This window comes from Sinohyriopsis cumingii, chromosome 11 (genome assembly GCF_028554795.1).
Source record: "Sinohyriopsis cumingii isolate HCF-2022 chromosome 11, ASM2855479v2, whole genome shotgun sequence".
NCBI lineage: Eukaryota > Metazoa > Mollusca > Bivalvia > Unionida > Unionidae > Sinohyriopsis > Sinohyriopsis cumingii.
The window spans coordinates 108,103,836-108,131,202 of NC_142971.1; the positions used below are offsets into that span (position 1 = coordinate 108,103,836).

Sequence of the window (27,367 nt, forward strand, 5' to 3'; positions counted from 1 at the left end):
ACACACAAGTGTTTTAGTGGCATCAACTGAAAGATATTTGCAAATGGAGCTGATGTGTCTCAGCTCAAGATATGCAGACTTGCATATTTTCATGACATGTTGGTACAGTGTGAGAGTACTGTCCAGAGTAATACCTAGGTTTCGTACTGTTTGTGTGAATTTAATGTTGGTGTTGCTGATATTTATTGTTTGAGGTAATGGATGTGAATGAGAAAGTTTTTGTGTTGTGATCAGAATGGCCTCAGTTTTATCATCATTCATCTGCAGCTGGTTACATGTCATCCATTGATTTCACATCAGAAATGCACCTCTCCACACCGTGGACGGTAGCATCACTTCAGTTGGATGGCTAGATTTGTATATTTGGATGTCATCAATGTACAGTTGGTGAGACACTGGATGATGATCTATGACACTTGAGAGCAGCTGAGTGTATACAATGAAGAGAACAGGTCCAGTAACAGACCCCTGTGGAACACCACAACATAGATTAACTGGGCTGGAGTGTATTCCATTTGCAGACACAATTAGTGTCCTTTTGACCAAGTAGGACTTGAACCACAGTAAGGCTGTATCATGAATGCCAAATACATGCTGGAGACGGTGAAGTAATATATCATGGTCTATTGTGTCAAATGCTGCAGACAAATCAAGGAGGGTGAGGACATAATCTTTCCGCTATCCAAAGCAGAGAGAATGTCATTAACTACTTTTAGAAGAGTAGTTTCAGTACTGTGGCAAGGGCGATATGCAGATTGTACATTGCTAAAAAGACTGTTTGAATTAAGATGAGATACTAGCTGGGATAGAACAACCTTTTCTAAGACTTGTTATATGAATGGGAGATTAGAAACTGGGCAGTAGTTCTTTAAATCATTATGGTCTGGTGTTGGTTTCTTCAGCAGAGGCTTTACAATGGCAGTTTTGAAAAACGATGGGAATTCCCCGGATGAGAGAGAGAGGTATTAATAACATCAGTTAGTGAAGGCAATACTGGATCTAAGCACTCAAGCAGCAGTGATGTTGGAATTGAATCAAGTTCACATGACTTTGGTGCACTCTTTATCAGGAATAGGTGTTTAATATCCCACTTAAAGTCACTCTGTGGTTTACAAAAGGTATTAATTTTGCTTGTTATCCACAAATAGAACCATATGATTGCATTTATAGTAAAGTTAATTGCACTTGCATATGTGGAGTCTGTATATTGCTGTAGTTGTCTATAGTACTCCCCATATAGTACTCACGGTACTAATTCAGTTCCCATAGTAATCCTCAGCAAACACCATGATATTAAAAATTCAATAACTTAAAATTTCTGGGTGCTCATAATCAAACTTATATTTATCAGTATAGATGAAACCTGGATGTCAGCTTCTCTGTAAAGAAAAGGATATGAGCCATGGCATTTTCTGGACCCGCATGTGTTTGAAACATGTGCTTTCAATTCCGCACCAAAGAGTCAGGTGCAGATTTTAGTACTGAGAGTTTCAGACTGAAGACTGTTAAAGGACTGTAATTCCATCAATAAAATAATGTTTGGGGTTTTTTTTCTCAGTTACAACTAGGATAAGCTCTCAAAAGATCCTTTGTCCCAAAACATAACTTACATTATTAACCAATCCTGGCCAGCCAAACCCATATATACTCTACTTTATGTTCACCCATTTCCAGGCTGGTTCCCATTTTTCCATATAATTAGTACCGTGTGTCCTAGAGGCTACATCCTGAAAAAGAATGAGGAATAGTGCACATGGATCAGAAGCTAAAGGTTGGTCTTCAGAGCTCTAGAGTCACCTTATGGCAAGATGAATTCTGATCATACATTTTAAGGTATTTTCCATCTGGAAAAGAATAAGCTGTGATAGCAACAGGTAAGTATTACATCATTAAAATTAGTTTTACCCCCATCCCCCCCAACAATATTTATCCGGTTGTCATGAAGTTTGATTACTTAGCATAAACATGACTTGCTTCATAAATGATATCCTTTAACTTCTTTAACATGTGTTGTATTGCATTCATGTTTATATCTTCATTTACAAAGTCTACATTTAAAAACTTTTCTTTTTGTTTTACTTTGATGTTTTTTCTGTAACCTCCATATTGGAAGTTTTACTTCCTTTCAGTTCATTATTTCTTGTTGCTTTTTTCGTCATTTTTTAAAATTGATTTGTGCATTATACATGGGTGTCTGACTGCTCTTAACAGGTATAACAGCCACCACAATGGTTAATTGGTCAGCTTACTTACTGATGGCATGTCTTCACTTGAGCATCCCCATAACCAGTAGGGTATAAATTATTTGCATTCTTTTTCAAGTTTGTGGCATTAGCACGGGGGGGGGGCTCATTTCGCTTTTTTTCCCATAGGATTTTAATTAGGAATGGTTCAATTATTTGACTGGGATTTTTCCCTTACATTTTATAAAGTTAAGGGAACTAGGTTTTGAAATATTTTTGTTGGCGGAAGAAATATTCCCATATATATTCACGTATAAGCCGAATAATTTAGGAAAAAATAAATGCCTAGAAGGGGGAGAGGTTGGCTTATCCGCGTGCCCATGTCTAAACTTGACAGTTTTTAGGTCTTTTTGTTGACTACTGTAATGGCTGTAAATCTTGGGACACGAAACAGTAATTTTTTCCGTGTCCTTAGACATAGGCATGTAAAAAAAAAAAAAAGTAACTTTCAGTGACCCGACAATTATTAAACTGTTTTAAAGTACTATGATTGATTTTTTAAAATTATTTTGCATGTGCATATTTTCTGATTTCTCCAGCACAAAATGAAATAAAGGTAAATACAGACTTCATAATTCGTGGGCCGGTTGAGTTTACCAAGGAGACCATGCTGAACTATAATGTACAGTACTTACGCAGTGCAAAGTGTGTATAGCGTCACTTAAATCCTTACTTATTCCCAAACATGTTAGATGCAGATTTTGCTTTATTCTTTGTTTCGAGCCAAATTGCATTCTTCCAGATAACATTTCAGCTAGTCGTTAATAGCTGTTTCATTTACATTGAATCACATGCTCACGAGTTACTCATTTTCAATGATATAAGTGATCCTACAAATTGAGGTAATATTTTAAGAAAGGTATGCATGTTTATTTGTACAGGGCACATAACCATCGTAATTTACATGTTCACGAAGAGTGGTAATAATAAAGGCTAAAATTCTCATAGAGATCTACTATAATCAACATCAATCAATTGTAGTTTTGTGTTTTATCTTAACAAACATAACTTTCCACACAATGGAAAGCTTGATGTTTCGGTGTCTTCTATGTTGATAGTCAGCAAATTTGTCTTTTGTTTTGCGACAGCAGTACAGGCCAGTTAATCATTAAAACCCAGAAACTGGCTTGTGGTAAGAGGGAATTTTGACCGGAAACTATACCAGTTTAACATTGGCATATACGGTATAAAAATGCAAGGTGTTTCACTCGTGTAAGTTTATTTTGTGGGAATAGAGCTATAGCATATATAGTTAACAGCATTTGTAGTGATCATTCTTGGGATTGAAATTAATTGTGGACTATTTTATTGTTGAGGTTTATTTTTTGTTCTAGTTTATTTTTATTATTTTTTTTATTATTGTAGAGGTAAAAAAGTGATTTTTTTAATTTTTATTATTATTGTAGAGGTAAAAAAATCCTTAATTTACGTGAATAATGTTTAAACTTTACATTCTGTTTAGTGAAGAAGCAAATTCTTTATAGTAAAATAATTATTTTGTCACAACAATAATTCACAGGTTATACAACAGAACATGTAGGACTTTTCTTGTTTAGAAGAAATGAAAATTGAAGACATAATGTAAGAATCAGGAGTTCTCTGCAAAATTCAGAAGATATTATGAAATCAGGAGGTAGGCGTGGAGCAACCCCACAAATTGGGAGTTTTTTTGTTTTCCCCCCCGCCGGCATGCAAGATTACAGTTATGGTGTAAGGTCACTTACATCAAAGCAAACTACAACTCAGCTTTTATGGTATTAACATAATTTTCAAAGCATTATTTCCGAAATTTTATTATTGTATTTTGGAGATATCATAAAAATTTAGCACAATGGTGCCCATGATTCAACTCCAAGGGATGTACTTAATTCAGCACATAATCAAACCTACAATGTACATGCAGTGGTGCCATTATATAAATATGTTCAGTAGCCTAATTGTGAGTGTTGAATCAAACCGTATTGTTTATTCATTGTGTTGTCATATTGGAATTCCATTTTAAAGAGTTTAGGTATTTACAATTTCAAAGCAAAGTAAAAATGTAATTACTGGTGCACTGATGTAACATGTCCAATGCCATAATGCATAAACAAACAATAATCGAGTCAAAAGGGAGAGGTAGTGTTACAAGAACTCATGATTGTTAAATTCTTGTCATTGTTCAATCAAATTATATGCAAATCTAAATTAGGTAAGAAAACAGAAACTTAAATAAATTACTTTTCAAACAAGTTTATACCATTTCTTTTTAATAATCATGCACGCCAACCTCAATATAAGTATACATGTAGTTTTTTTAAATACAAGTTTGCCAAAATAAATGCATTTAGAACTTACCTTGTGCATCTTGACATGCCTCGGAGTTGTAAGTTGGCTTGTACACGGGTCATGCACTTTTTAGTTTATACCTGTTCAGTTTGGGGGTCGGCTTATATGCGAACGGGTTTATATGCGAGTATATAAGGTATTTTCATTTTTCCTAGTTTATATTCTGAGTTGGTTTATTTCACATCTGTAATGTTACAGAATAAAATTTGCTTTCAGATATTTTGTATCTGCAGTTTGAAACATGGTTCTTTGCTTTTGACCACATCAATTTATGATGCGTATCTGTGTCCAGATCTAAGCTCAAAATTAAATTTGTGCATCAACGTGAGCAGATAAAATAAATCTCTCATGATAAGGATGAGTAACTGTACTCTATCAGCACATCTTTGCACACATCAAACCAGCTGGAAGCCAGACTGGATATGTAATAGCAGCAATCAAGAGCAAAGTATATGCCACAGTAAGTTGTAGTTTGGCATAGTTTAATGTGTACCAATAATAATTAATATATACTATCTTCTTAGGCACTACAAGAAATTGCCAATAAATAAAAAACATTGATTTACTTTAGGTATGACAGTTAACCAAGTATTTATATTCTTGATTGTAGTTTTGCAGCTATTTTAGTCAGATATGTACATGTACCAAATAACTTTTTTTTATAAATAATGAGCAAAAATTCTGTGTACCATATGTACTCATGTATAAGTCAAGTCAAACTGCAAAAAGAACAAAGATCCTGATCTGCAATAGCATATTGCACCTGCAGATTAGGATCTATGTTGTTTGTTCTACTGATTACTCCTAAAAATAATGAACAGACCCAGATCTGCCAGGGCATAATGCACCCTCAGATCTAAATCTGTACAGTTTGAAGTTGGACTCATCTTGTGAGTACATACCAATATATACAGTAATCATACCAGGTTATAGGTCATAATGCTTTAATTTGCAGGGATTGTTGTCTTTCTGTATCTGTTCATGCTTAATGGGCAACTGACTGCAAATACTTTAGACCCAGATCTGCCATCGCATAATGCACAGGTAGATTAGGGTCTCAGCTGAGGTCACCTTAGCTCTGTAATATTGAAAAATAGTGCAGTATTTTACAACACTTTTTAACTTGTTTTGAGTGATTTTAAATGCAACAGGGCCATGTGAGCCTTTTATTTTGGAATACCATCACTTTAAAAACTTTTGATCGTGGCTATGAAACACAGTTGTAAATCATAGACTTCTTAGAGATTATTGCAAGATGCACGTGGGAAATAGGCTTGTAAACATCTTTTTCACTCATATCTTGTTGCTTTCAGCTATGTTAATTTCATATTTGCCACTGCTACTTTTTAATGCATCAAGAATCAAAGATATACCAGGTACCACAATTATTCAACATTCAGATACTGGGTATTAAAAGAATTAACTTGCACTTAATTTTGGCTTTTGCAGTTTTGTCTTGCGGTAGATTTAATAGGTTTGGCTAGGAAACCTGTTTTTAGCTCTACTTACGAAGAGCTAATGGAATTGCCTCTTGTTCATCATCTGTTGTCTGATGTTCATGGTGCATCCATCTGTTAGTACAGTTTTCTTATTGCTACTCTTCCTAAATTAAAAAACTTGGAGGATTGTCATAGTTCATCTCATTGGTTTAGCTGGACATCAGAGTGGTCATCCTGAAAATCTTGTTATCACTGCAGAATGGTCTTATCAGTATGTGGTTTTCAGTCAAATGCTTCTCATATGTCTGGTTAATCATAAATGAAAATAGTGTTGATCCGAATTTAGTTAATTGTCTTACAAATTTTGTTATTGCTGAACCAGATGTCATATTGGTGCGGGATTTTCACCAGAAGACATCCAATGATGCTTAATTCATCCTCGATAAATATATGGTTCCACCTCAGTTTCCACTATGGTGGCCATCTTACAATTCTCATTATGTCTTAACTCCACCAGAGTGGATAATCTTTTCACTAAAAGACTTCTTATGACGTCTACTTGATCTGGAAAGAAAGAAAGAAAGTGGTGCCAATACGTTATGACTAAACAATTTGATTGGATGGTCATATCCTCTTTGAGTTCTCACTAAAAGACTTACAAATTCTAAATAGCCCTAAATGAAACTGGTGACTATCTGACATCCAATATGGCCATCACAGCAGCCATCTTAAAAATATTGTCATTGCTACACCTAATGAATGAGAAGTCATGACACTGTAGCGTTTCGATCAGAAGACTTCCTATGGTAGCTAGATGGTCGTAATTAAAAACTGTGTACTACTTTTACATCCAGTATGTAATCTTATTGCTACTCCTTCTAAATGGAAGGTCATATAGACATTGGGTTTTCACTAGAAGATTTTTATGTGTCTTCTTGTTAGTAAATAAAAACGATGCCTGTCATAAATCCAGTATGTCCACCATGGTGTACATCTTGAAAATGTTGTTATCAGTACTCCTCTGTAAATGGAAAGTCATATTGATATGCAGTTGTCATCAGAAGACTGGTTATAATATCGAGTTGGTCTTAAATTAAAATGATGCTCTGCTGACATCCACTATGGCTACCACAATGAACATATTGAAAATCTCATCACTGTTTAGCTGCTTCATTGGCCTAAGTGGTTAGAGCGTCTGCCACAGATGTGGGCGGTTGCAGGTTGTCATCAAAATACAAAGCATCTTTCTACATCTTGTACATAAATCTATTCATCACTGACTTTCAGAAGTTCGGTTTGAATGTGCACTACAATTGAGGAGTGCTAAAAATGCAACACCAGATACAGGAGCCATAGTAATTTATTTGGCGGAATATCAGACTCAGATTCAAATGCTTTAGTACCCAGCTGCCTCAGTGCGTCTTTGGCAAAGGTGCTTTGCCCCTGTTTCTTCAGTATTAAATGAATAATAATGTGTTAGATGCTGATAAATTCCCCAAAACTCACTGGCTAAAAGCAGCAGATATAAAATATGTGTTAATATCAGTATTACTAGGTCCCTAGGGGCACCGAGTTGCCAAGTGGTCTAAACCACTCTCCGTTACGGATCACTGCCATCTCATCTCTGTCTGCGTGGGTTCGAATCTCGAATTCAGCCAATGTGGGTATGTGAGAAAGCTTGCCAGTAGCTTCTCGTGGGTCGATGGTTTTTTCCTGGGTTCTTCCTCCACCATTAATACTGGCCATCATGTATGGCCTATCGAAGCTGGAAAATGGCATTAAACCCAACAACAACAACAACAACAACAAGGCCTATGAGAAAATACCATGACCGTATGACAAGAATTTGTCACCCCCATTAGGGTGAACCACAATATTGTGCAACATGAGATTGCCCCTAGTCCAACCCCTAGACACTTTGCCTATTTGTACTGCCCATCATTCTTTTTGGGTTCCAGCCATTACAGGCTGCTTAAATTCTTCATCATAAAGAAATTGACATCACTTCTTGTTTTAGGTCGCAATTTGAGTTTTCTATATGCCATTTTGGTCATGATTGAATTGCCCTGATCGAAGAAGATTTTTTTTCTGCTCAAACTGAGCTGTCTCAATAGCTTTTAGCATATATTTTTTTTTGTCTGGTTGTGTTTGGTATGGTCTTGCATTTAGGTTCATACCCCATGAGTGTTGGTGTAACTATTGTTGTTGAAAATTTATTTCTAGTTCAGGTTTTCAGTAAATATCTCTATCCTTGCTGAATTTGGACTGCAGACTTGTATTTCTTGTTACGTGATTTAGTATGGGATAGTATTTCTTTTTATTATCTTTTTTTTAATAACCGTAGCAAACTTTTTTTCCCTAAATAAGTCAGCACCAGTTCTTGAAAAAGGTAGATTGACGTCATTTTTATTAATTATCTTCAGTATTAGGTGGTTTTATTGCTGTAAGTTACCTGGTCTGCAGACTAATTTTTTGTGTTTTGTGGTTTTATTATAATAATGAATCTCTTATTTCACATTTTCTTTTAATCTGACTTGTGCTATTTTTACTTAGGAAAAGCAGGTCACATAAGGTTGTTTTTTTTCCTTTATGTTGCATGATTCATTATTAAACAGTTCTTATAATTAGTTGTAAAAATGCCCCACTCCTCTTTGTAAAGGGTGAGGGTTGATTGGTGAATTATACCTTCTTTCAAGGTGTCTGCTTTATTTGGTTCTCGTTATCTAGGAGATGATCGCTCTCGGTGTTATTGCCTGGATCGAGTAAACTTATAGGTAGAATAAATAGAGATTTGAGCAGATATATAGAACAGAATTACTCGAGCCCCCGTACATAGAATATCAAAATTTAATCAATTACATAAACAATGGTGATAACACAATACATTAGGAAGATACACTTCTTTGGAATAAATCTTTCACTGAATTTCAAAAGCACAAATATATTAATAAAAATAGCTGATCTGTTTTACTGATTGAATTAGTTCATCATACGATCAAGTGAACAATCGAAGTTGTTGCCTTGTACAGTTGCATAATCTGCTTATCTCTGGTTCAGTCCAATTTCACTCTAGCTATTCTCTGTCCTTTTGCCTCTCCTTTTCCTTCCCTTTTCCTTTTTCTCTCATACCTACCTACAATTTCGCCTCCCTTTGACCCTCAAACTTTGTCTGGGTAGGTGGATATGTAAGCATGTAGATACACGTATGCTTGGATACATCAGTGCATAGGTACATCTGAGGATACTTCTGGGAGTACGTCTGAAGAGCTATTTTCCCCTTTGAAAACAAACAGAGAACAACCTGTCTATTATTCTACATGGAATAGAACATTACTCCCCTCTCGTTATCAGATCTTACTATAGGTATTGAAACAGATACCAAAGGCTATTTAATCGGGCCAAGCATGGCAGACTAAAACAAACCTAGTTTCATAAGATTAGTGTACTTCCTAATGGCTAATTCATCACTTCGCATTAACACACAAGACTTAGACGTTCCATTCTCGTCTCAATTACACAAATGAATGAATGAAATTCACTACCTGGCTTTACGTTATGCTCAGCAAATAGACACATTCAAGTCTTTAGCATACATGAAATTACCTAAGATCGGTGAATTCACACAGCTTCTCACTACTGGTTTATGGAAAATTTCAATTTTGACAGTTCTACTATGAAACCGAAGTTTACCGTGTCCCTAATAGTTCGTCTGGCTGATATATAAACAAAAGTGTAATTGGGCTCATTACCGTCCCCAACCAGAAATTTAGAAATTCTTGCAGTATAGCGATTTAACAAGCCACCTGTCCCCATAAATCGAATTAATTGTTCTCTGGTCGCAAACTAATGTGTTCTTCATAGATCACCAGAAATTTGCCCCTTTACATTGAGGTTTGCTGTCATTTGCTCATTGTTCTGTGTCCCAAGCCTTCAGATTATGGTGACACTAAAATTCTTTCTAGCTTGGAGAACCTTTCTGGGTGTAACTCTCAACCAGATCTGTGTTGCTCCTCACTCAATTACAATTAAGATGCTTTCCCAAATATTTAATAAAGACCAGGACTTTGCTAAACCATGTAAGTGGATGTCTGTCAGAAAAAAAGAAGAGAGGAGCCCCCCTCCACCCCATTGAGACCCTTGGTCTCCACAGTAAGCTGTATGGTTCGTCCCATTTCTGGCCAATTAAACCTCACACTTTGTATGCCAATGTGACTGAAGTGTGTATTTACATGGGGACCTAGGTCTGCCTGCCAGTTTGAAGACAAGAAACTTTATTAAGAAAGGCTAGGTCACTAGTAACCTTAGCCTTGCATGACTGCTTTTCATCAGCTTCATTCAACTTTTTGTGGGTAGAATCTTGGTTGCTAATTGCCCTTCATTGTTGGTTAGAAACAGTGATGAAAACATCTAAGCATGTATTATCTCTGATCATACCTTATTAGTGCAACTTCTCCAGCTCTTCAACGATGTTGCGATTGACAAATCCAGGGTCATATTAGAACACAGTAAGAACCTTTTGATGGCTATTCCAATGGAAGCAAAGATTGTCTTGAGGGGGTCTCATTCCCTCCTTGGTTTTTCAGTATCTTATAGGCCAGCAACACTTGCCTATTCCTTTCTTGTCCGTTGATCCAGCCAAAAGCAAAATCATCCTCACTGACTACAGGGTCTGTCAGCAAAGTTCTGTAAAGCCATGCCCATCAAATCAACAACCCAATTTCAGAGGGACCAAGGGGAGCAGGCCTAGGGACTATTCCTCTTCTATTGGTTCCCATAGGTGCCAGACAGAACCTCTTCTCTGAGGCTTGGCCTGGCTTAATCAATGGCTGGGTCCTTTCTGCCATGAAGGTGGATGCTGGCTTTGGTTTTGAGTTACTCCTGTCTCTAGTTAGGTCCCCTGATTTTCTTCCACTGGTTGATTCTGTTGCGATTAAAATGAGAGGTATATGTCCTTCATCAGTAGGATTCATTAGAGAGGTTATTCAGCCTTTTTAAGGATATTAGTTTTTTTTTTTAACATGTAGGTATCCCAGTCCTCAGTTTTTGATTACTGGTTGGTCTAGAATGCCAGTTAGAGTCCTTCAGACTAGATCTGTTTTGCTCTTGGTCTATATTGACTAGGCTGTCTTCTTCAAACCTGGAGTTATTGGAGCTTGTTCCATCACAAGATTTTCAGTGTGAAGATTGATTTTTACCAAACTTGGAATATATGGTTATATTGTCAGGATTTCAGATAAATCTGATAATGAGGAGATGTACACATTAATGATGTGATCTCTGGAGACTATATGTATAATCCAAACTTGATAAAACTTGAAATATATGCGTATATGATCACAATCTTGTGTAAGTGCAATAATGATTGAAATACACGCAAATGATGCTAATAATGATAAGTTTTATGAGATAATAATGTTCATGTAATATTTCTAAGCATACTGCAACTTTTACTTGTACACATGTATAATGCATGCCCAGCTTCAAACATCTTTGATCTGGAACTGTTGTTGCATAATATACCATCAGATTAGGGTCTGTGTTGTTGGTTCTGTGTACAGTTGCTTGCAAGCGGGGAAAAATCTTGCTTCAGACTTTGGACACAAGTGCACAAACACAAGATAAAATTGGGGCCCCGAATGGCTGAGTGGTTTAAAGCGCTCAACATTACGGATCACTGCCATCTCACCTCTGTTTGCATGGGTTTGAGTCTCAGATTCGGCCAGTGTTGGTATGTGAGAAAGCTTGCCAGTAGCTTCTCGTGGGTCGGTGGTTCTTTCCGGGGTTTTTTCAGGTTCTTCCTCCATTTATACTGGCTGCCATGTATAGCCTATCTTGTGCTGAAAAATGGCGTTAAACCCTACAATAACAACAGCAACATAAAATTACCATAGACTTTCATTTATTTTCATGTTTAATTTAAAATCATTTGGTCACAAAACCACTAAATCAATCAATTAGCAACAGGTACTTTATGTTTAATAAGGTATACAGAAGATAACTTTATTACTTTTTTCTAAATTGTGTAGTTTTAAAGATCTTGTACTATGAGATGAAATTGGAAATGATGTGAAATTCAGTTTTAATAAAATTCAAAAATTAGTATCTTTGGAAAACCAGTAAACATCAACAAATATGAAAATTATATGCAGTTGTGTTATTCCAGTAATTGACCTAAAACATAACATGGAAATATTTTAACTACTGTGGTATTTTTCATATTCGCCCAGTTTCTGTAGGTGCTATTTTAATTGAGTTTTATTTGATTAGTGACTGCAAAACATGTTAGATGCATTGATCCAGATGTTTGTTTTCATGGGCTGTTTTGCAAAAATTTATGATTGGACTATTTCAACTGACATTCATTGACTAGTTTTCAATACTTGCATGCTATCTAATCTGTTTTTCAAAATTCCAATCTTAGAAGAAAACAGTTTCATAACACGTTGCTGAAAACAAGTCACCTTTTTATTTTGTTAAATATGAAGTAAAAAATTATGAAAATTAATACACTGATCAATAAGTACCATATACACTCACTAATAAGTAATCTAGTCAGACTTCAAACTGCACAGACCCAGATTTGCCATCACATAATGTGCTGGCAGATCTGGGTCTGTGCAGTTTAATAGGAGTAATCAGCACAACAAACAACACAGACCCTGATCTTCAGGCACATTATGCTACAGCAGATTACTGTACATTAATAATAAGGAAGTTGAAAAATTACTATTAGGAGTAAAAAAAAATTACAGAAGTCTTAAATTGGAATAACAGGTAGACAATGTGTGTAGGTCACTCACATTTAAAATATTGCTTAGTAGAATAAAAAAAAAGTGCCTGACAACGGACTCTAGAATTCTTTACTATAATGATTATATGCTTCAAACAGTTTACTATTCAATAATATGGGGAAATTGTAATAGTTCCCAACTAGACAGATTTCACACAATTCAAAAACAAGCTGTTCGGCTGATTCTTGATGTCCCCATTGTGGCATCATTGTAAGACATGTTCACAGAATTGAAATGGTTAAAAATAGACGAGAATAAATCTTCAGAAAGTAAATCTGGTTTTTAAATGCATCATTTGAGATGTTCCAGAGTACATCGTTAAGTTATTCTAAAAAGACCTCTCCCTATTAGTTTAGATCAGATTTTAACAACAATTTAGAAGTACCAAACCTAGCACTGACGTATAACTGGACAGTTTATCCGCTGAATTTTCATCTGACAATGACCTATTGCAGAAAAATGAGAATAATTTTAGACTGAAGATGCAAATGAAAACAAACTAATGATTTTTGTAGAAGTCATGCATGTGAGATTTTCACTGCAGCAATCAGATTAATTCCTTATACAACTGGTAGCTTTTATATTCAACCAACACTGCCACCAACCCCTCTTTTTTACATTCATTTTGACAGCAAAGTCCTATTTTGAATATTTTCCTGTGACAAGGCAGCTAAAAGAATCGTATATGCCTTATGCATGAATAAAGTTCACTTGTACTATAACAAATTAGCATACTTTTCATCAGTCCTCAACCATCTAGATTTTTTAGATATTTACCTCTGTAGCAAACATACATAAATACCTGTGCCAAGTCAGATGTTCATTTGCAGTCCAAGTTATGCATCTTATTTCCATTGCTAGTCTAACTGTGACAGGCAGTCACCAAACAAGCCAACCCATTTTCAAGCCTAACTCAAAGAAAATCTAAAACACAAAACACGTTACAGATTTAGCTTCTGTGTGAATTTCTAAATGCTAGACTTATGATAATTAGGTTCATGCCTTCTACCTTAAAAATTAGGGAGGTGTCAAAAATACGAATCTATCCAGTGAGACCTGAATCGTTCAAAGGAAGTCTGTAGTAAAGGGGGCAAAAATATGGAACTCACTTTCTACTCACATTCGATCTGCTGATTCATTTAAATGCTTTAGAAAAATGTACATGCAGTATTTCAAACCTACATATTAACAAACTAGAAAATGTAATTTCAAGCTGAGTTCTGGATTTATTGCAGTGTTGCTCTTCGAATTTATCTTGTTTTGCCTCTTTTATATTAGCCTATTTTTTTAATAGTATGCAAAAATGTATTGTACAGTGGCGTCACTAGTGGGGGGTGCAGGGGGTGCGAACTGCACCAGGTGACACCAAAATGAAAAATTGCAAATTTCATAAGCGGATAACCGATCATAGTTAAATACATGACTAGCAGGCACAGCAGTGGCGTCGCTAGGGGATGCGGGGGGTGTGGACTGCACCGGGTGACACCATCAGAAGGGGTGACACCAAAATGACATTACTAAGGATTCTGTATGGTCTGTTACGGAAGGAGGACCATGGGGTGACACCATGAGCTACCGCACTGGGTGACACCAACCCGAGTGACGCCACTGGTATTGTATATATGAATTCAGTGTGTGAATATCTCTACTTTTGTACTAATGTTGTTGTATGAAAAGGATAATACTTCTATAAACTTTACTGTATGCCACATTTTTGCAGAACAGCCTAAAGGTATAGCTAGGCAGAAGTGATCATTAACTGTTATGCATACATGAAGATCTTGCTGAAAGTCATTTTCAAAACATAGTTGTTAAAGAGGTGAAACAAACAAATTTGTGTGCAGTTAAATCTGCCTGCTTTCCTTGTATTTTAGTATGTACTTGTAAAAGTGCTTACTTGTAAATAGTTATTTTCATGAGAGAGAAACATTTGCATGAAGATCTATATTTAATATAACTTTCTTTCAGGGGAGATTAGCTGTGTTATTTGGTTTTGATTTTTTTTTAAACATAACTTTAAAACAAAATCAGTCATATCACTATTATATCTGCAGTGTGGCAGTTTATAGTTATGTCTAGTACTGGGGGCATCATGCCACAGATATGTAGCATGATGTTCTACCCAGTCACATTATGCTGACACCAGGCCAACCAATCCTAACACTAACCTCTTAATGCTGAGCACCTAGCAAATCAGCTGTTAGTACCATTTTTATAAGTCTTTGATATGACTCTGCCTTGGTTTGAACTTGCAGCCTCATGCATCTGAGGTGGATGCACTAAGCACTTAGGCCACTGGAGGGGTCAGAGATTAATTGTATTTAACTAATTGAGTTACCTCTTTAAGTAAAGAACAGCTCCATTGGCCTAGTGGTTAGAGCATCCGCCATGGATGCAGGAGGTCATGGGTTCAATCCCCAGTTGAGTCGTACCAATGGCTTAAAAAAATAATACAAACAGCTGCCTCGCTTGGTATTTAGCATTAAGAGGTTAGTGTTAGGACTGGTTGGACTGGGTGAGACATAGTGATATGACTGAAACATTGTTAAAGCTACATTAAAAATCCAAATCACACACACACACTCTTTAAATAAAGACATTATTATCATCATCTTCATCATCATCATCATCATCATCATCATCATCATCATCATTATTATTATTATTATTAGGATCTTTGTTTGCAGTTGGACTGAACTTAAAAGCATGTATAAATGTATGTTATATGGCTGACACCATGGCTTCATTCGTTCTGTCAAGAACTTGCTGTTGTTGTTGAGTTTGATGCCATTTTTCAGCACACAATAGGCTATGCATGGCGGCCAGTATTAATGGTGGAGGAAGAACCCTGGAAAACCCTGGGAAGAACCACAGACCCATGAGAAGCTACTGGCAAGCTTTCTCACATACCCACATTGGCCAAATCCTAGACTCGAACCGACGCAGACAGAGATGAGATGGCAGTGATCTGTAACGGAGAGCACTTTAGACCACTCGGACAATCGGTGCCCCAAACTTCTTTGGAAAATGGCTTACAGTATTTATGCAGACTGTGTGTTATGATTTAAAAGAAATGTATTTACCCACAAATAACACACTCAATTTTGGATAATGTACATCCACATCTCTCACTGCACAAAAACACCAGCAGATCAAGGATAACACTGCCTTCTTGATAATCATAGGTAGATTGAACATAATAGACCCTGATCTGCGATCATGTTCAATACCAGCAGATCAAGGACAACACTGCCTTCTTGATAATGATAAGTAGATTGAACATAATAGACCCTGATCTGCGATCATGTGCAATACCAGCAGATCAAGGACAACACTGCCTTCTTGAGAATCATAGGTAGATTAAACATAATAGACCCTGATCTGCGATTATGTTCAATACCAGCAAGTCAAGGACAACACTGTCTTCTTGAGAATCATAGGTAGATTGAACATAATAGACCGTGATCTGCAATCATGTTCAATACTAGCAGATCAAGGACAACACTGTCTTCTTGAAAATCATTAGTAGATTGAACATAATAGACCCTGATCTGCGATCATGTGCAATACCAGCAGATCAAGGACAACACTGCCTTCTTGAGAATCATAGGTAGATTAAACATAATAGACCCTGATCTGCAATTATGTTCAATACCAGCAAGTCAAGGACAACACTGTCTTCTTGAGAATCATAGGTAGATTAAACATAATAGACCCTGATCTGCAATCATGTTCAATACTAGCAGATCAAGGACAACACTGTCTTCTTGAAAATCATTAGTAGATTGAACATAATAGACCCTGATCTGCGATCATGTGCAATACCAGCAGATCAAGGACAACACTGCCTTCTTGAGAATCATAGGTAGATTAAACATAATAGACCCTGATCTGCAATTATGTTCAATACCAGCAAGTCAAGGACAACACTGTCTTCTTGAGAATCATAGGTAGATTAAACATAATAGACCCTGATCTGCGATCATGTTCAATACCAGCAGATCAAGGACAACACTGCCTTCTTGATAATGATAAGTAGATTGAACATAATAGACCCTGATCTGCGATCATGTGCAATACCAGCAGATCAAGGACAACACTGCCTTCTTGAGAATCATAGGTAGATTAAACATAATAGACCCTGATCTGCGATTATGTTCAATACCAGCAAGTCAAGGACAACACTGTCTTCTTGAGAATCATAGGTAGATTGAACATAATAGACCGTGATCTGCAATCATGTTCAATACTAGCAGATCAAGGACAACACTGTCTTCTTGAAAATCATTAGTAGATTGAACATAATAGACCCTGATCTGCGATCATGTGCAATACCAGCAGATCAAGGACAACACTGCCTTCTTGAGAATCATAGGTAGATTAAACATAATAGACCCTGATCTGCAATTATGTTCAATACCAGCAAGTCAAGGACAACACTGCCTTCTTGAGAATCATAGGTAGATTAAACATAATAGACCCTGATCTGCAATTATGTTCAATACCAGCAAGTCAAGGACAACACTGTCTTCTTGAGAATCATAGGTAGATTGAACATAATAGACCCTGATCTGCGATCATGTTCAATACTAGCAGATCAAGGACAACACTGTCTTCTTGAAAATCATTAGTAGATTGAACATAGACCCTGATCTGCGATCATGTTCAATACTAGCAGATCAAGGACAACACTGTCTTCTTGAAAATCATTAGTAGATTGAACATAGACCCTGATCTGCGATCATGTTCAATACTAGCAGATCAAGGACAACACTGTCTTCTTGAAAATCATTAGTAGATTGAACATAGACCCTGATCTGCGATCATGTTCAATACTAGCAGATCAAGGACAACACTGTCTTCTTGAAAATCATTAGTAGATTGAACATAGACCCTGATCTGCGATCATGTTCAATACTAGCAGATCAAGGACAACACTGTCTTCTTGAAAATCATTAGTAGATTGAACATAGACCCTGATCTGTCATCACATAAAAGAATGGTAGATAAGGGACAACACTTGATGCTTTAAAATTATGGTTTGTTTGAATATCTAATCTGCCAGTGCATTGTGTAATTTCTAGTTAGTAGCTAATGTAAGGAAATGGTGAGACCTTGTATCCACTTAATCCCCAGAAGTAGGTGCACTTGTTCAATTATTTTACTCCTTTTATTATATACTGTAGTACTTGCCGATGATGTACACTTTTCAGTACATTTTATGTAGAATATACTCCTCCGTTGACATGTCACACTGAGTATGCTAACAAGATAACAGAAAGATAATATTGTAATAAAACAATTTCATTAACACATTCTCCATGATGTAAACGTGGGTGGGATGTCAAACAAAAATTGCTTGAGACCAGAAGTCTGCATTTGATGACAATTTTTCAGTTAGGAATAGAAAATCTGCTCTATGAGAAGTTTTCAATTGCTAATTGAAAATATATTTTACGAGTAGTTTACAATTACAAATAGGAAATCTATTTTATGAGAAGTTTTCAATTACAAAAAGGAAATGTTTCTGAAGAGTGGTATGAAGATAGTTTAAACATCATAGATTGGTTAAAGAAAGCTGAATACAATAATTTAATTGCTGAAAGTGAAATCTGTCTATCAGGTTTTTATTAGATAAAAATAATTTTCTTTTATCTCTCAGAAATAAAGTTCAGTTGAAAAGAGTAATTTATGATATACAGTTTATATATCACTTGAATCTTTATAATATACAACAATTGGTATCCTGTGTCACTTGTACATTTAGGTTACATGATGACACAACTACATTTATGATATACCACATCATTTGTACATATATGATATATGGTGTCACTTACACATTTATGATATACCATGTCACTTGTACATGTATGATATACCACATGATTTCTACACTTACAATATACCACATCTCTTGCTTGTGCATTTATGATATACCACCTCACTTGTACATTTATGATATATACGTAACTTGTACATTTATGATATACAGTGTCACTTATATGTTTATGATATACCATATCACTTGTACATATATGATATACCGCTCCGGTGGCCTAATGGTTAGAGCATCCGCCTTGGATGCGGGAGGTCGTGGGTTCGATCCCCGGCCGAGTCATACCAAAGACTTACAAAAACGGTACTAATAGCTGCCTCGCTTGGCGCTCAGCATTAAGAGGTTAGTGTTAGGACTGGTCGGCCCGGTGTCAGGATAATGTGACTGGGTGGGACATCATGCTGCATGTCTGCTGCATGATGCCCCAGTGCTAGACATCACTATAAACTGCCACATTGCAGACATCCTAGCGATATGACTGAAAAATTGTTAAAGCTACGTTAAAAATCCAAATCACATCACATATATGATATATGGTGTCACTTATACCTTTATGATATATGATGTCACTTGTACAGGTATGATATACCACATGATCTGTGCATTTATGATATATGGTGTCACTTGTGCATTTATGATATACCATGTCATTTGTGCATTTATGAAATACCACGTCACTTATACATTTATACATAATTTGTACATTTATGATTTACACATAAGTTGTATATTTATTCTGCTAAGTAGAGCATGCATCTGTTTTAGTCTCAGTCAAGCCATTTTTCTATCATCCAGTTTAAAATCAAGTTTTGAATCCTAAAATTATTTTCATTTCATTCAACAAAACTGATGAATCTCAATGACATATATAATTACTATCCTTGCTATAGATAGCTCTACTGGGCATAGGTCAGAAGAGTTTATGTGATAGCCTGTCATCCTAGGTGCATGTATATTAGCACCTTTGTTATCTCTGATCCTCCTAAACTACTTGGAGGATTGCAGTGAACTTTTCACACATTCATTCCAAGGTCTAGTTGGTCCTAAATGAAACCAGTCCAGATCAGACATCCAATAGCGTTACCATGGCAACCATCTTGAAAATCTTATCACTACTTTTCCTGAATGGATGGTGATGTCTGCAGGGATTATTTGTTTTTACTACAATGAAATGGTTCTGATCTGCCATCGAATATGGCCAGTACAGCACCCATATTAAAATTCTTTTTTTTCCTCGCTACTCTTCCTAAACAGACAGTCATGTCAGTGCCAGATTTTCTCCAGACCTTTTATGATGTCTAGTTGTTCCTACAAGAAAATAGTTCCACACAGAACTTTAATATGGCCACCATAGCGGCTCCTTTTGAAAATTTTGTTATTGCTTCTCCTGAATGTATAGTCATAACAGCATGCGGTTTTCACAAAAAGACCTTTTGTTACGTCTAGTTGGTCCCAAATAAAGTGATGTCATTATTATGTGTCCATTATGGCTGCCATGGAAGTATTATTGTTACTCCTCCTGAATAAATGAATGATCATATCAATATAGGGTTTTCACATAAAGTCATTTTATGGTATCCAGTTAGTCTTGAATGAAATTATGCCAAGCTGACATCCAGTATGGCCATCAATGGCAATCTTGAAAGTGTTTCCATTAGAAGGCTTATGATATCTATTTGTCCTAAACAAAATTGGTGCCGATCTGATATCAGTTATGGTCACCATGACAGCCATCTTGAAAATCTTGTTATTGTTACACCTCCTAAATGGAAAATCATATCAACATGGGATTTTCAACAAAAGATTTCATATGAGGTCTAGTTGATCCTAAATGAAAATGGTACTACCAGGACATGCAGTATGGCCTTTACATTAGTCATGTTTACAATATTGTAATCAATATTCCATGTAAAAGGATGGTCACATCAGATTGGTGTTTTTTACTGAAAGACATCTTGCTATGTCTAGTTGGTCCTAAGTGAAAACGCTGATGATCTGACTCTCAATATGACAAATATAACAGCCAGCTTGAAAAGTTTGTTATTGCTTCTCTTCCTGAATGGAAAGTCTGTCATAATGGGGTTTTCACTGGAATACTGAATCTTATGATGTCTAGTTGTTTTTAAATAAAAATTATGTACTAATCCAATATCCAATATGGCTGCCAAAGTGACCATCTTCAAAATCTGATGACTAGACTTCCTTGAATGGAAAGTCATATCAGCATTGGGTTTAAACCAGAAGACTTCTTAAGATGGATAGTTGGCACTAAATGAAACTGGAGCTGATCTTATATCCTAAATGGCCACCATAGCAACCATCTTTAAAAAAAAATTGATTACTTCTTCTCGAAACTAAAGAGTCATATTGACATGGAGTTTTCACCTGAAGACTAAGAGTGATAACTACTTGATCCTGAATGAAACTGGTGCCATTCTGACCTCAAAATGTGGTGCCATTCTGACCTCAGTTGTGGCCACTGTGGCAGTCGTCTAGAAAATCTTCTTGTCACTAGAAGGAAAGTCATCACATGGGATTTTAACCAGAAGATTTCTTTGGTGTTTAGTTGGTTCTGAATGAAAATCATGCGAAGCTGACATCCAGTATGGCCAATATGATGGCCATTAAAAGACCTTGTTATCACTACCCCTCCAGAACTGTTGACCATATCAACATTAGCTTTTCACTAAAGGACATCTTTTGTCACTAGATTCTAGTCGTCCTGAATGAAAATGTTGCCATGCAGACATCCAGTATGGCTGGCACAATGAGCATATTGAAAATCTTGCTACCATTCCTTTTGAATGGATGGTCATATTGACAGTGGGTTTTCAGCAAAAGTCTTATGATGGCATCTTTTTTGTTCTAAATGAAAATGGTACCAATCTTACATCCAGTATATTTGGCAGCAGGCTAATTTGAAAATCTTATTGTTCAAGAATGTCAGAGAGATTGTTTTAGTATTCAGCAGTTAAAAAGAAGAAATGGTCTCATCTTGAATTCATGGAAATTCGTTTTGGAACTTGAATCATCAGACCATTCAAGGGTATCTAGTTTATATATGTCCTGGAATATTTAAAACTTCTATTGTCACTTATAAGTTTCAATTATTGAAATCTCTTGAGTATGATCTACTTCTCCATTTTTGCTTCATCAGTCAAATTATTCTGTTCTGTATTGTTTTGATTCATCCAGTTAAAGTAATAAATATCCATTCCACAATTACTGGGAGGAAAACTAAATGTACCATAATAGAGATAACCTTGTCGACAGAGTTCATGTCTTGCTAATATCAGTGGAAGGTTTTGATTTTCTTAGATGGTTATTGGGCTCTCATAAATCAAATCTCCTTACAACTCAATTAAATTTGATTTATTTTGTACGTCAGTGTAGCAGTTTCACTCTTATAATGTAGCTAAAGAGCATTGATATCTGTTTTATCGAATACTGTTTAACTTGGTAACCCTCTGCCCTCTCCCCTCCCCTCACCAAAGCTGACAAAAAAAATCACCAAGCAGATCCGTATGTCTGACATGGGTTTCATCACTGAAATATTTTTGCAGGATGAAGAATACAGATATATTTGCTCTAGCTTTATTTCTCATAGTCTGCAATATGTATAAATGAGAATATTTTAATAAATCTTTTAATTTAGTAACATGCAACTTTAGTGACTTTCATCACAGGCACAAATATACTGTAACCTTTTAGCTGTGGTTTTACTGTATAAAAACAAAAACATTAAAAGACAGTCACAGTTTTCAGACAATGATATTTTAGCTTGATTTTTATGCTCTTAAAGTCTCAAGAAGAGAGGGAGTCCAGATTTTGTTGGATCCTGTGTCTATTCAGCATTCCTATCATAGGATGGTATATCTACTCTGCCTTCCTAGTATTGGGATGTTAGAATCTTGGTCTGTACTACTTTGAGTGGAATATATGATGTACCCAAGATAATGTGGCAGTCCTTAGAAAAAGGTGATTTGCAGATCACTCTGTGCAGCACCAGCCAGATCCCATTTTTATTAATCTCATAAGAATGCTGAGTTCCATCTGAGTTCAAATGCAGTTTGCATTCTGCCAGTGTTTCATAAAGTTATGATAAAAATCAGATTGCATTACTGAGATAATTAGGTACAGCAACAAGCTTTTGGGTACAGCTCAAGTTTGGCTCCAGTAAGTCAGCCATATGAGAATGTAAGGATGGGTTAAAATGTGTTTATATCCATTTAATCCAATACTTCAGCTTTGAAAGTTTAGACCAGATGTAAAAAAATGTTTATTATTTTACTATTACTTGAAAATGTTGCTTTCATCACTGGGTGCTCTTGATTACCTTGTTTAATATGTGTACATCCAGTATTATAGTGAAATGTACTATGTACGTTGCCATGGTCACACCATCAAGACATACCCAGTAGGTATCCCTTTTCACATCCTGTATGTACTTGCTTATAAGCCAAGTCCAACTGCAGACAACATAGATTCTGATCATCCCTTGTATAATATGCTGGCACATAATGACCAACTTGTTCTTCTGATTCTTCCTAACAAACTGCATAGATCGAGATCTGCCAGTGCATTATGTGATGGCAGATCTGGGTCTATACAGTTTGCTGTCTGACCTGACTTGTAATTAAGTATAAACGATACTGTCACTAGCAACATTGTTATGACAACATCAAGTATTTGCCTTTAGCTCTCATTCTTGGACATTGTTTCATTAAATATGACATTTAATGAGTTTCTTCTCACGTGGAAATTGGCACAGTGCGGAGTCGAGGTGTGGCTGGCTAGTGTTTGGGTGAAACAAAACCTTGCTAATATTGTCAATATCATGAGCAGATTTAGGGGGAGCTTAATGGGTTTATTTGAATCTTGATATTTAGTAATAAAATGCATACTTTCCTGGAAAAAAGAATCCTACTTAATACTTTGAAATAAGACTATTATACTCCGATGCTGTATTATCACGGGTGCTGTATTATCGCAGCAAACAGGATTTCCCAAATAATTTTGAACATATGCCATCTATCGGTTGTTTACAGATGTAAAACAGCATCCAGGAAGGATGCAAACATGTCAGAGCGCAGTTTACTAAAATCAACATTTTTGGTAATTCTACATTGGAAAACAATGAACATCACTTTAAAGTGCATGCAATTTCATTGATCATTATATTCAAAGCTCATGTCAAACTTACTATATCCACACTGGTCTTGATTAGGAAATATAATCAGTGCATTGTCTAATATTTGATGATTATAGGTCATATACCAATGGCAATATACATATCCTTTCTAGGTTACACTTGGAATTTCATTCCATGCTAGCCAATATGGACCGAAATTGACAAAACGTTTATGATCCTACTTATCCTACATAAATAGGAAAGAAATAGTAGTTGGGTTATTTAATTTGGTAACATTTCAGAAATAATAATCATATTAATATTAGATTCATTTATATATAAAGATTTCTTTGTCCACATTGCACTTAAAATTCATGCAAATTTATGTAATATTTTTTATTTTAATTTCTACTGTTGTTATCTTGGATTTCAACTTACCTGACGTTAGTGTCATTGGATCCTTTATTTTAGTGGAAATATTCAGCCAGTGCATGTGTGGACATTCCATCTTATTGGTATGTTTATTACAATATGTCCATGCTACCATACGTAAGTTAGGCATATGCCATGATAATATAGAGTTGTTCCCCCTGGGTCAGCTGCCATAAGCGGTTTTATTTACATTTATGTGATTATATTCACTGAGATTTTTATAGGAATCAATAAAGGAAAAGTCAGAGAAACTTCACAATTTGTAACAATACGGCAAGAGCAGAATATGTGCCGATAGCAACATTAAGTACCACGACAATACAGCATTCCAGACTTAGAAAACTAGAAGATCTTGGAGTTATTTTTATATATACTTGATTTTGGAAAATAGAATGAGTACACTTGACTTAAATCCAGACTGACTCCTTGTGCATACTTTTTTCTGGTTGGACATACATATTCTGTCAATCAGGTAGGAAACTTCTTTATGTTGTATTTTACAAATACCCAATTTTATAGGACACTTGTCTAGAAGAATGCTGCATATATCATCCCAGTTTTCATTGTTCATCAATCCTGTGCTAACTAAAATAAAAAAATATTGCAGTCTAGTTGGCCATCTTGTGCAAAGAAAAGTTAAATTTTCTAAAATGTTAACATTGTTGTGAATGAAGATGATATAAGTTCTTGTCTTAGGAGCTGATTATAACGTTATGACCTGTTGAAGGGGCTCCCAGTGGCCAAATGGTTTAAAGCGCTCTCCTTTACGGATCACTGCCATCTCACCTCTGCATGGGTTTAAGTCTTGGATTCAGCCAGTGTAGGTATGTGAGAAAGCTTGCCAGTAGCTTCTCATAGGTCAGTGGTTCTTTCCAGGGTTTTCCAAGGTTTTTCCTCCACCATTAATACTGGCCATCATGTATAGCCTATAGTGTGCTGAAAAATGGCGTTAAACCCTACAACAACAAGAACAACCTGTCTGAAACCACCAGCTTTTAGAAATCACAATTTTTTGGCAGATGGAGTGTTTTTTCAGGACAGGTTCTACTGTAACAACTCTGTTAAAGAGAATACGAAAAGAAAGGAAAGAAAAAACTGCAAAAGGTAGTTCATGCTATTGAAAACATGAAAGAGAACTTTACAGTTGAATGATACCAAATTTGTGTAGTGAAACTTTCTGGTTGAATGATACCAAATCTGTGTAGTGAAACTTTACAGTCAAATGATACCAAATCCATGCTGCAAAACTTTACAGTTGAATGATACCAAATTTGTGTAGTGAAACTTTACAGTCAAATGATACCAAATCCGTGTAGTGAAACTTTTCAGTCAAATGCTACCAAATTCGTGTAGTGAAACTTTACAGTCAAATGATACCAAATCCGTGTAGTGAAACTTTACAGTTGAATGATACTAAATCTGTGTAGTGAAACTTTACAGTTGAATGATACCAAATCCGTGTAGTGAAACTTTACAGTTGAATGATACCAAATCCATGTAGTGAAACTTTACAGTTGAATGATACCAAATCCGTGTAGTGAAACTTTTCAGTCAAATGATACCAAATCCATGTAGTGAAACTTCACAGTTGAATGATACCAAATCTGTGTAGTGAAACTTTACAGTTGAATGATACCAAATCCGTGTAGTGAAACTTTACAGTCAAGTGATACCAAATCTGTGTAGTGAAACTTTACAGTCAAATGATACCAAATCTGTGTAGTGAAACTTTACAGTTGAATGATACCAAATCCGTGTAGTGAAACTTTACAGTCAAATGATACCAAATCCGTGTAGTGAAACTTTACAGTTGAAAGATACCAAATTTGTGTAGTGAGACTTTACAGTCAAATGATACCAAATTTGTGTAGTGAAACGTTACAGTTGAATGATACCAAATCCTTCTAGTGAAACTTTACAGTCAAATGATACCAAATCCTTCTAGTGAAACTTTACAGTCAAATGATACCAAATCCGTGTAGTGAAACTTTACAGTCAAATGATACCAAATCCTTCTAGTGAAACTTTACAGTCAAATGATACCAAATCCGTGTAGTAAAACTTTACAGTTGAATGATACCAAATTTGTGTAGTCAAACTTTACAGTCAAATGATACCAAATCTGTGTAGTGAAACTTTAGTCAAATGATACCAAATCCATGTAGTGAAACTTTACAGTCAAATGATACCAAATCCTTGTAGTGAAACTTTACAGTCAAATGATACCAAATCCGTGTAGTGAAACTTTACAGTCAAATGACACCAAATCTGTGTAGTGAAACTTTACAGTCAAATGATACCAAATCCATGTAGTGAAACTTTGCAGTCAAATGATACCAAATCTGTGTAGTGAAACTTTACAGTCAAATGATACCAAATCCATGTAGTGAAACTTTACAGTCAAATGATACCAAATCAGTGCAATGAGCAGAGGAAGAGGAGACAATTTTCATTTAAGTTTTTAGAAGAAGACAATAATTCGACCCAAATTTGAAATATTTCAAACATCAGAAATAGTAATGGTGCAGATTAGTAGCAGTGGAAATAAATTTTAGATAAATTTTCCGAGGTTTGTATTTCCTTCTCCTTAGAGATTCTTCCTGATTCTATGGCTTGAAAAGCACCAGAAAAATATAGAAAAATAGGATACAAATTATTTCATGAATTTTTGTGAAATGGCAACCAGAATGTGTACTGTATAGTAAATAAGTTGGGTACAACACACACACACACACGCACACACAGCATAATAAGCCAGCAGATGAAGGACTGTACTCTATTATATTATAGTTATTGTACATGCCCATGTGCAACACACACACAAAACTACTCAGTGCAGATTTAGGTCTCTCATCATATAATGTGCCGAAAAGATCAGGCTACACTATATTCTAAGACGGCAATGTACATACCCATGTACAACACACACACAGCATAGACTTAGATCTTTCATCATATAATGTGCCAGTACATCAGGGTCTGAACTCTATACAACAGCTGTATATGTACCCATGTACAATACACACACAGCATAGACTTTGATCTTTAATCCTTTAACGTACCAGCAGATGAAGGTCTACACTCTACTCCAGTACAGCAATTGTTCATACCCATCGATTGACACACACACATTCACAGCATAGACTTAGATTTTTCATCCTATA

At 35.8% G+C, this 27,367-nt stretch overlaps 1 protein-coding gene and 1 long non-coding RNA gene across 4 annotated transcripts in view; one reads left to right on the top strand and one right to left on the bottom strand.

Annotated features, from left to right (window-relative positions):
- Positions 1–27,367, top strand: part of LOC149789250 (mRNA-decapping enzyme 1A-like) — a 228,845-nt gene that overhangs the window by 138,704 nt on the left and 62,774 nt on the right. The gene's annotated exons all lie outside the window — the stretch shown is intronic.
- On the bottom strand, positions 4,460–13,727 carry LOC149789252 (uncharacterized). The gene is made up of 3 exons (XR_016424334.1): positions 13,604–13,727; positions 9,144–9,287; positions 4,460–6,574 (listed from the first exon to the last, which is right to left on the bottom strand). It is a non-coding gene; the product is annotated as an uncharacterized LOC149789252 (long non-coding RNA).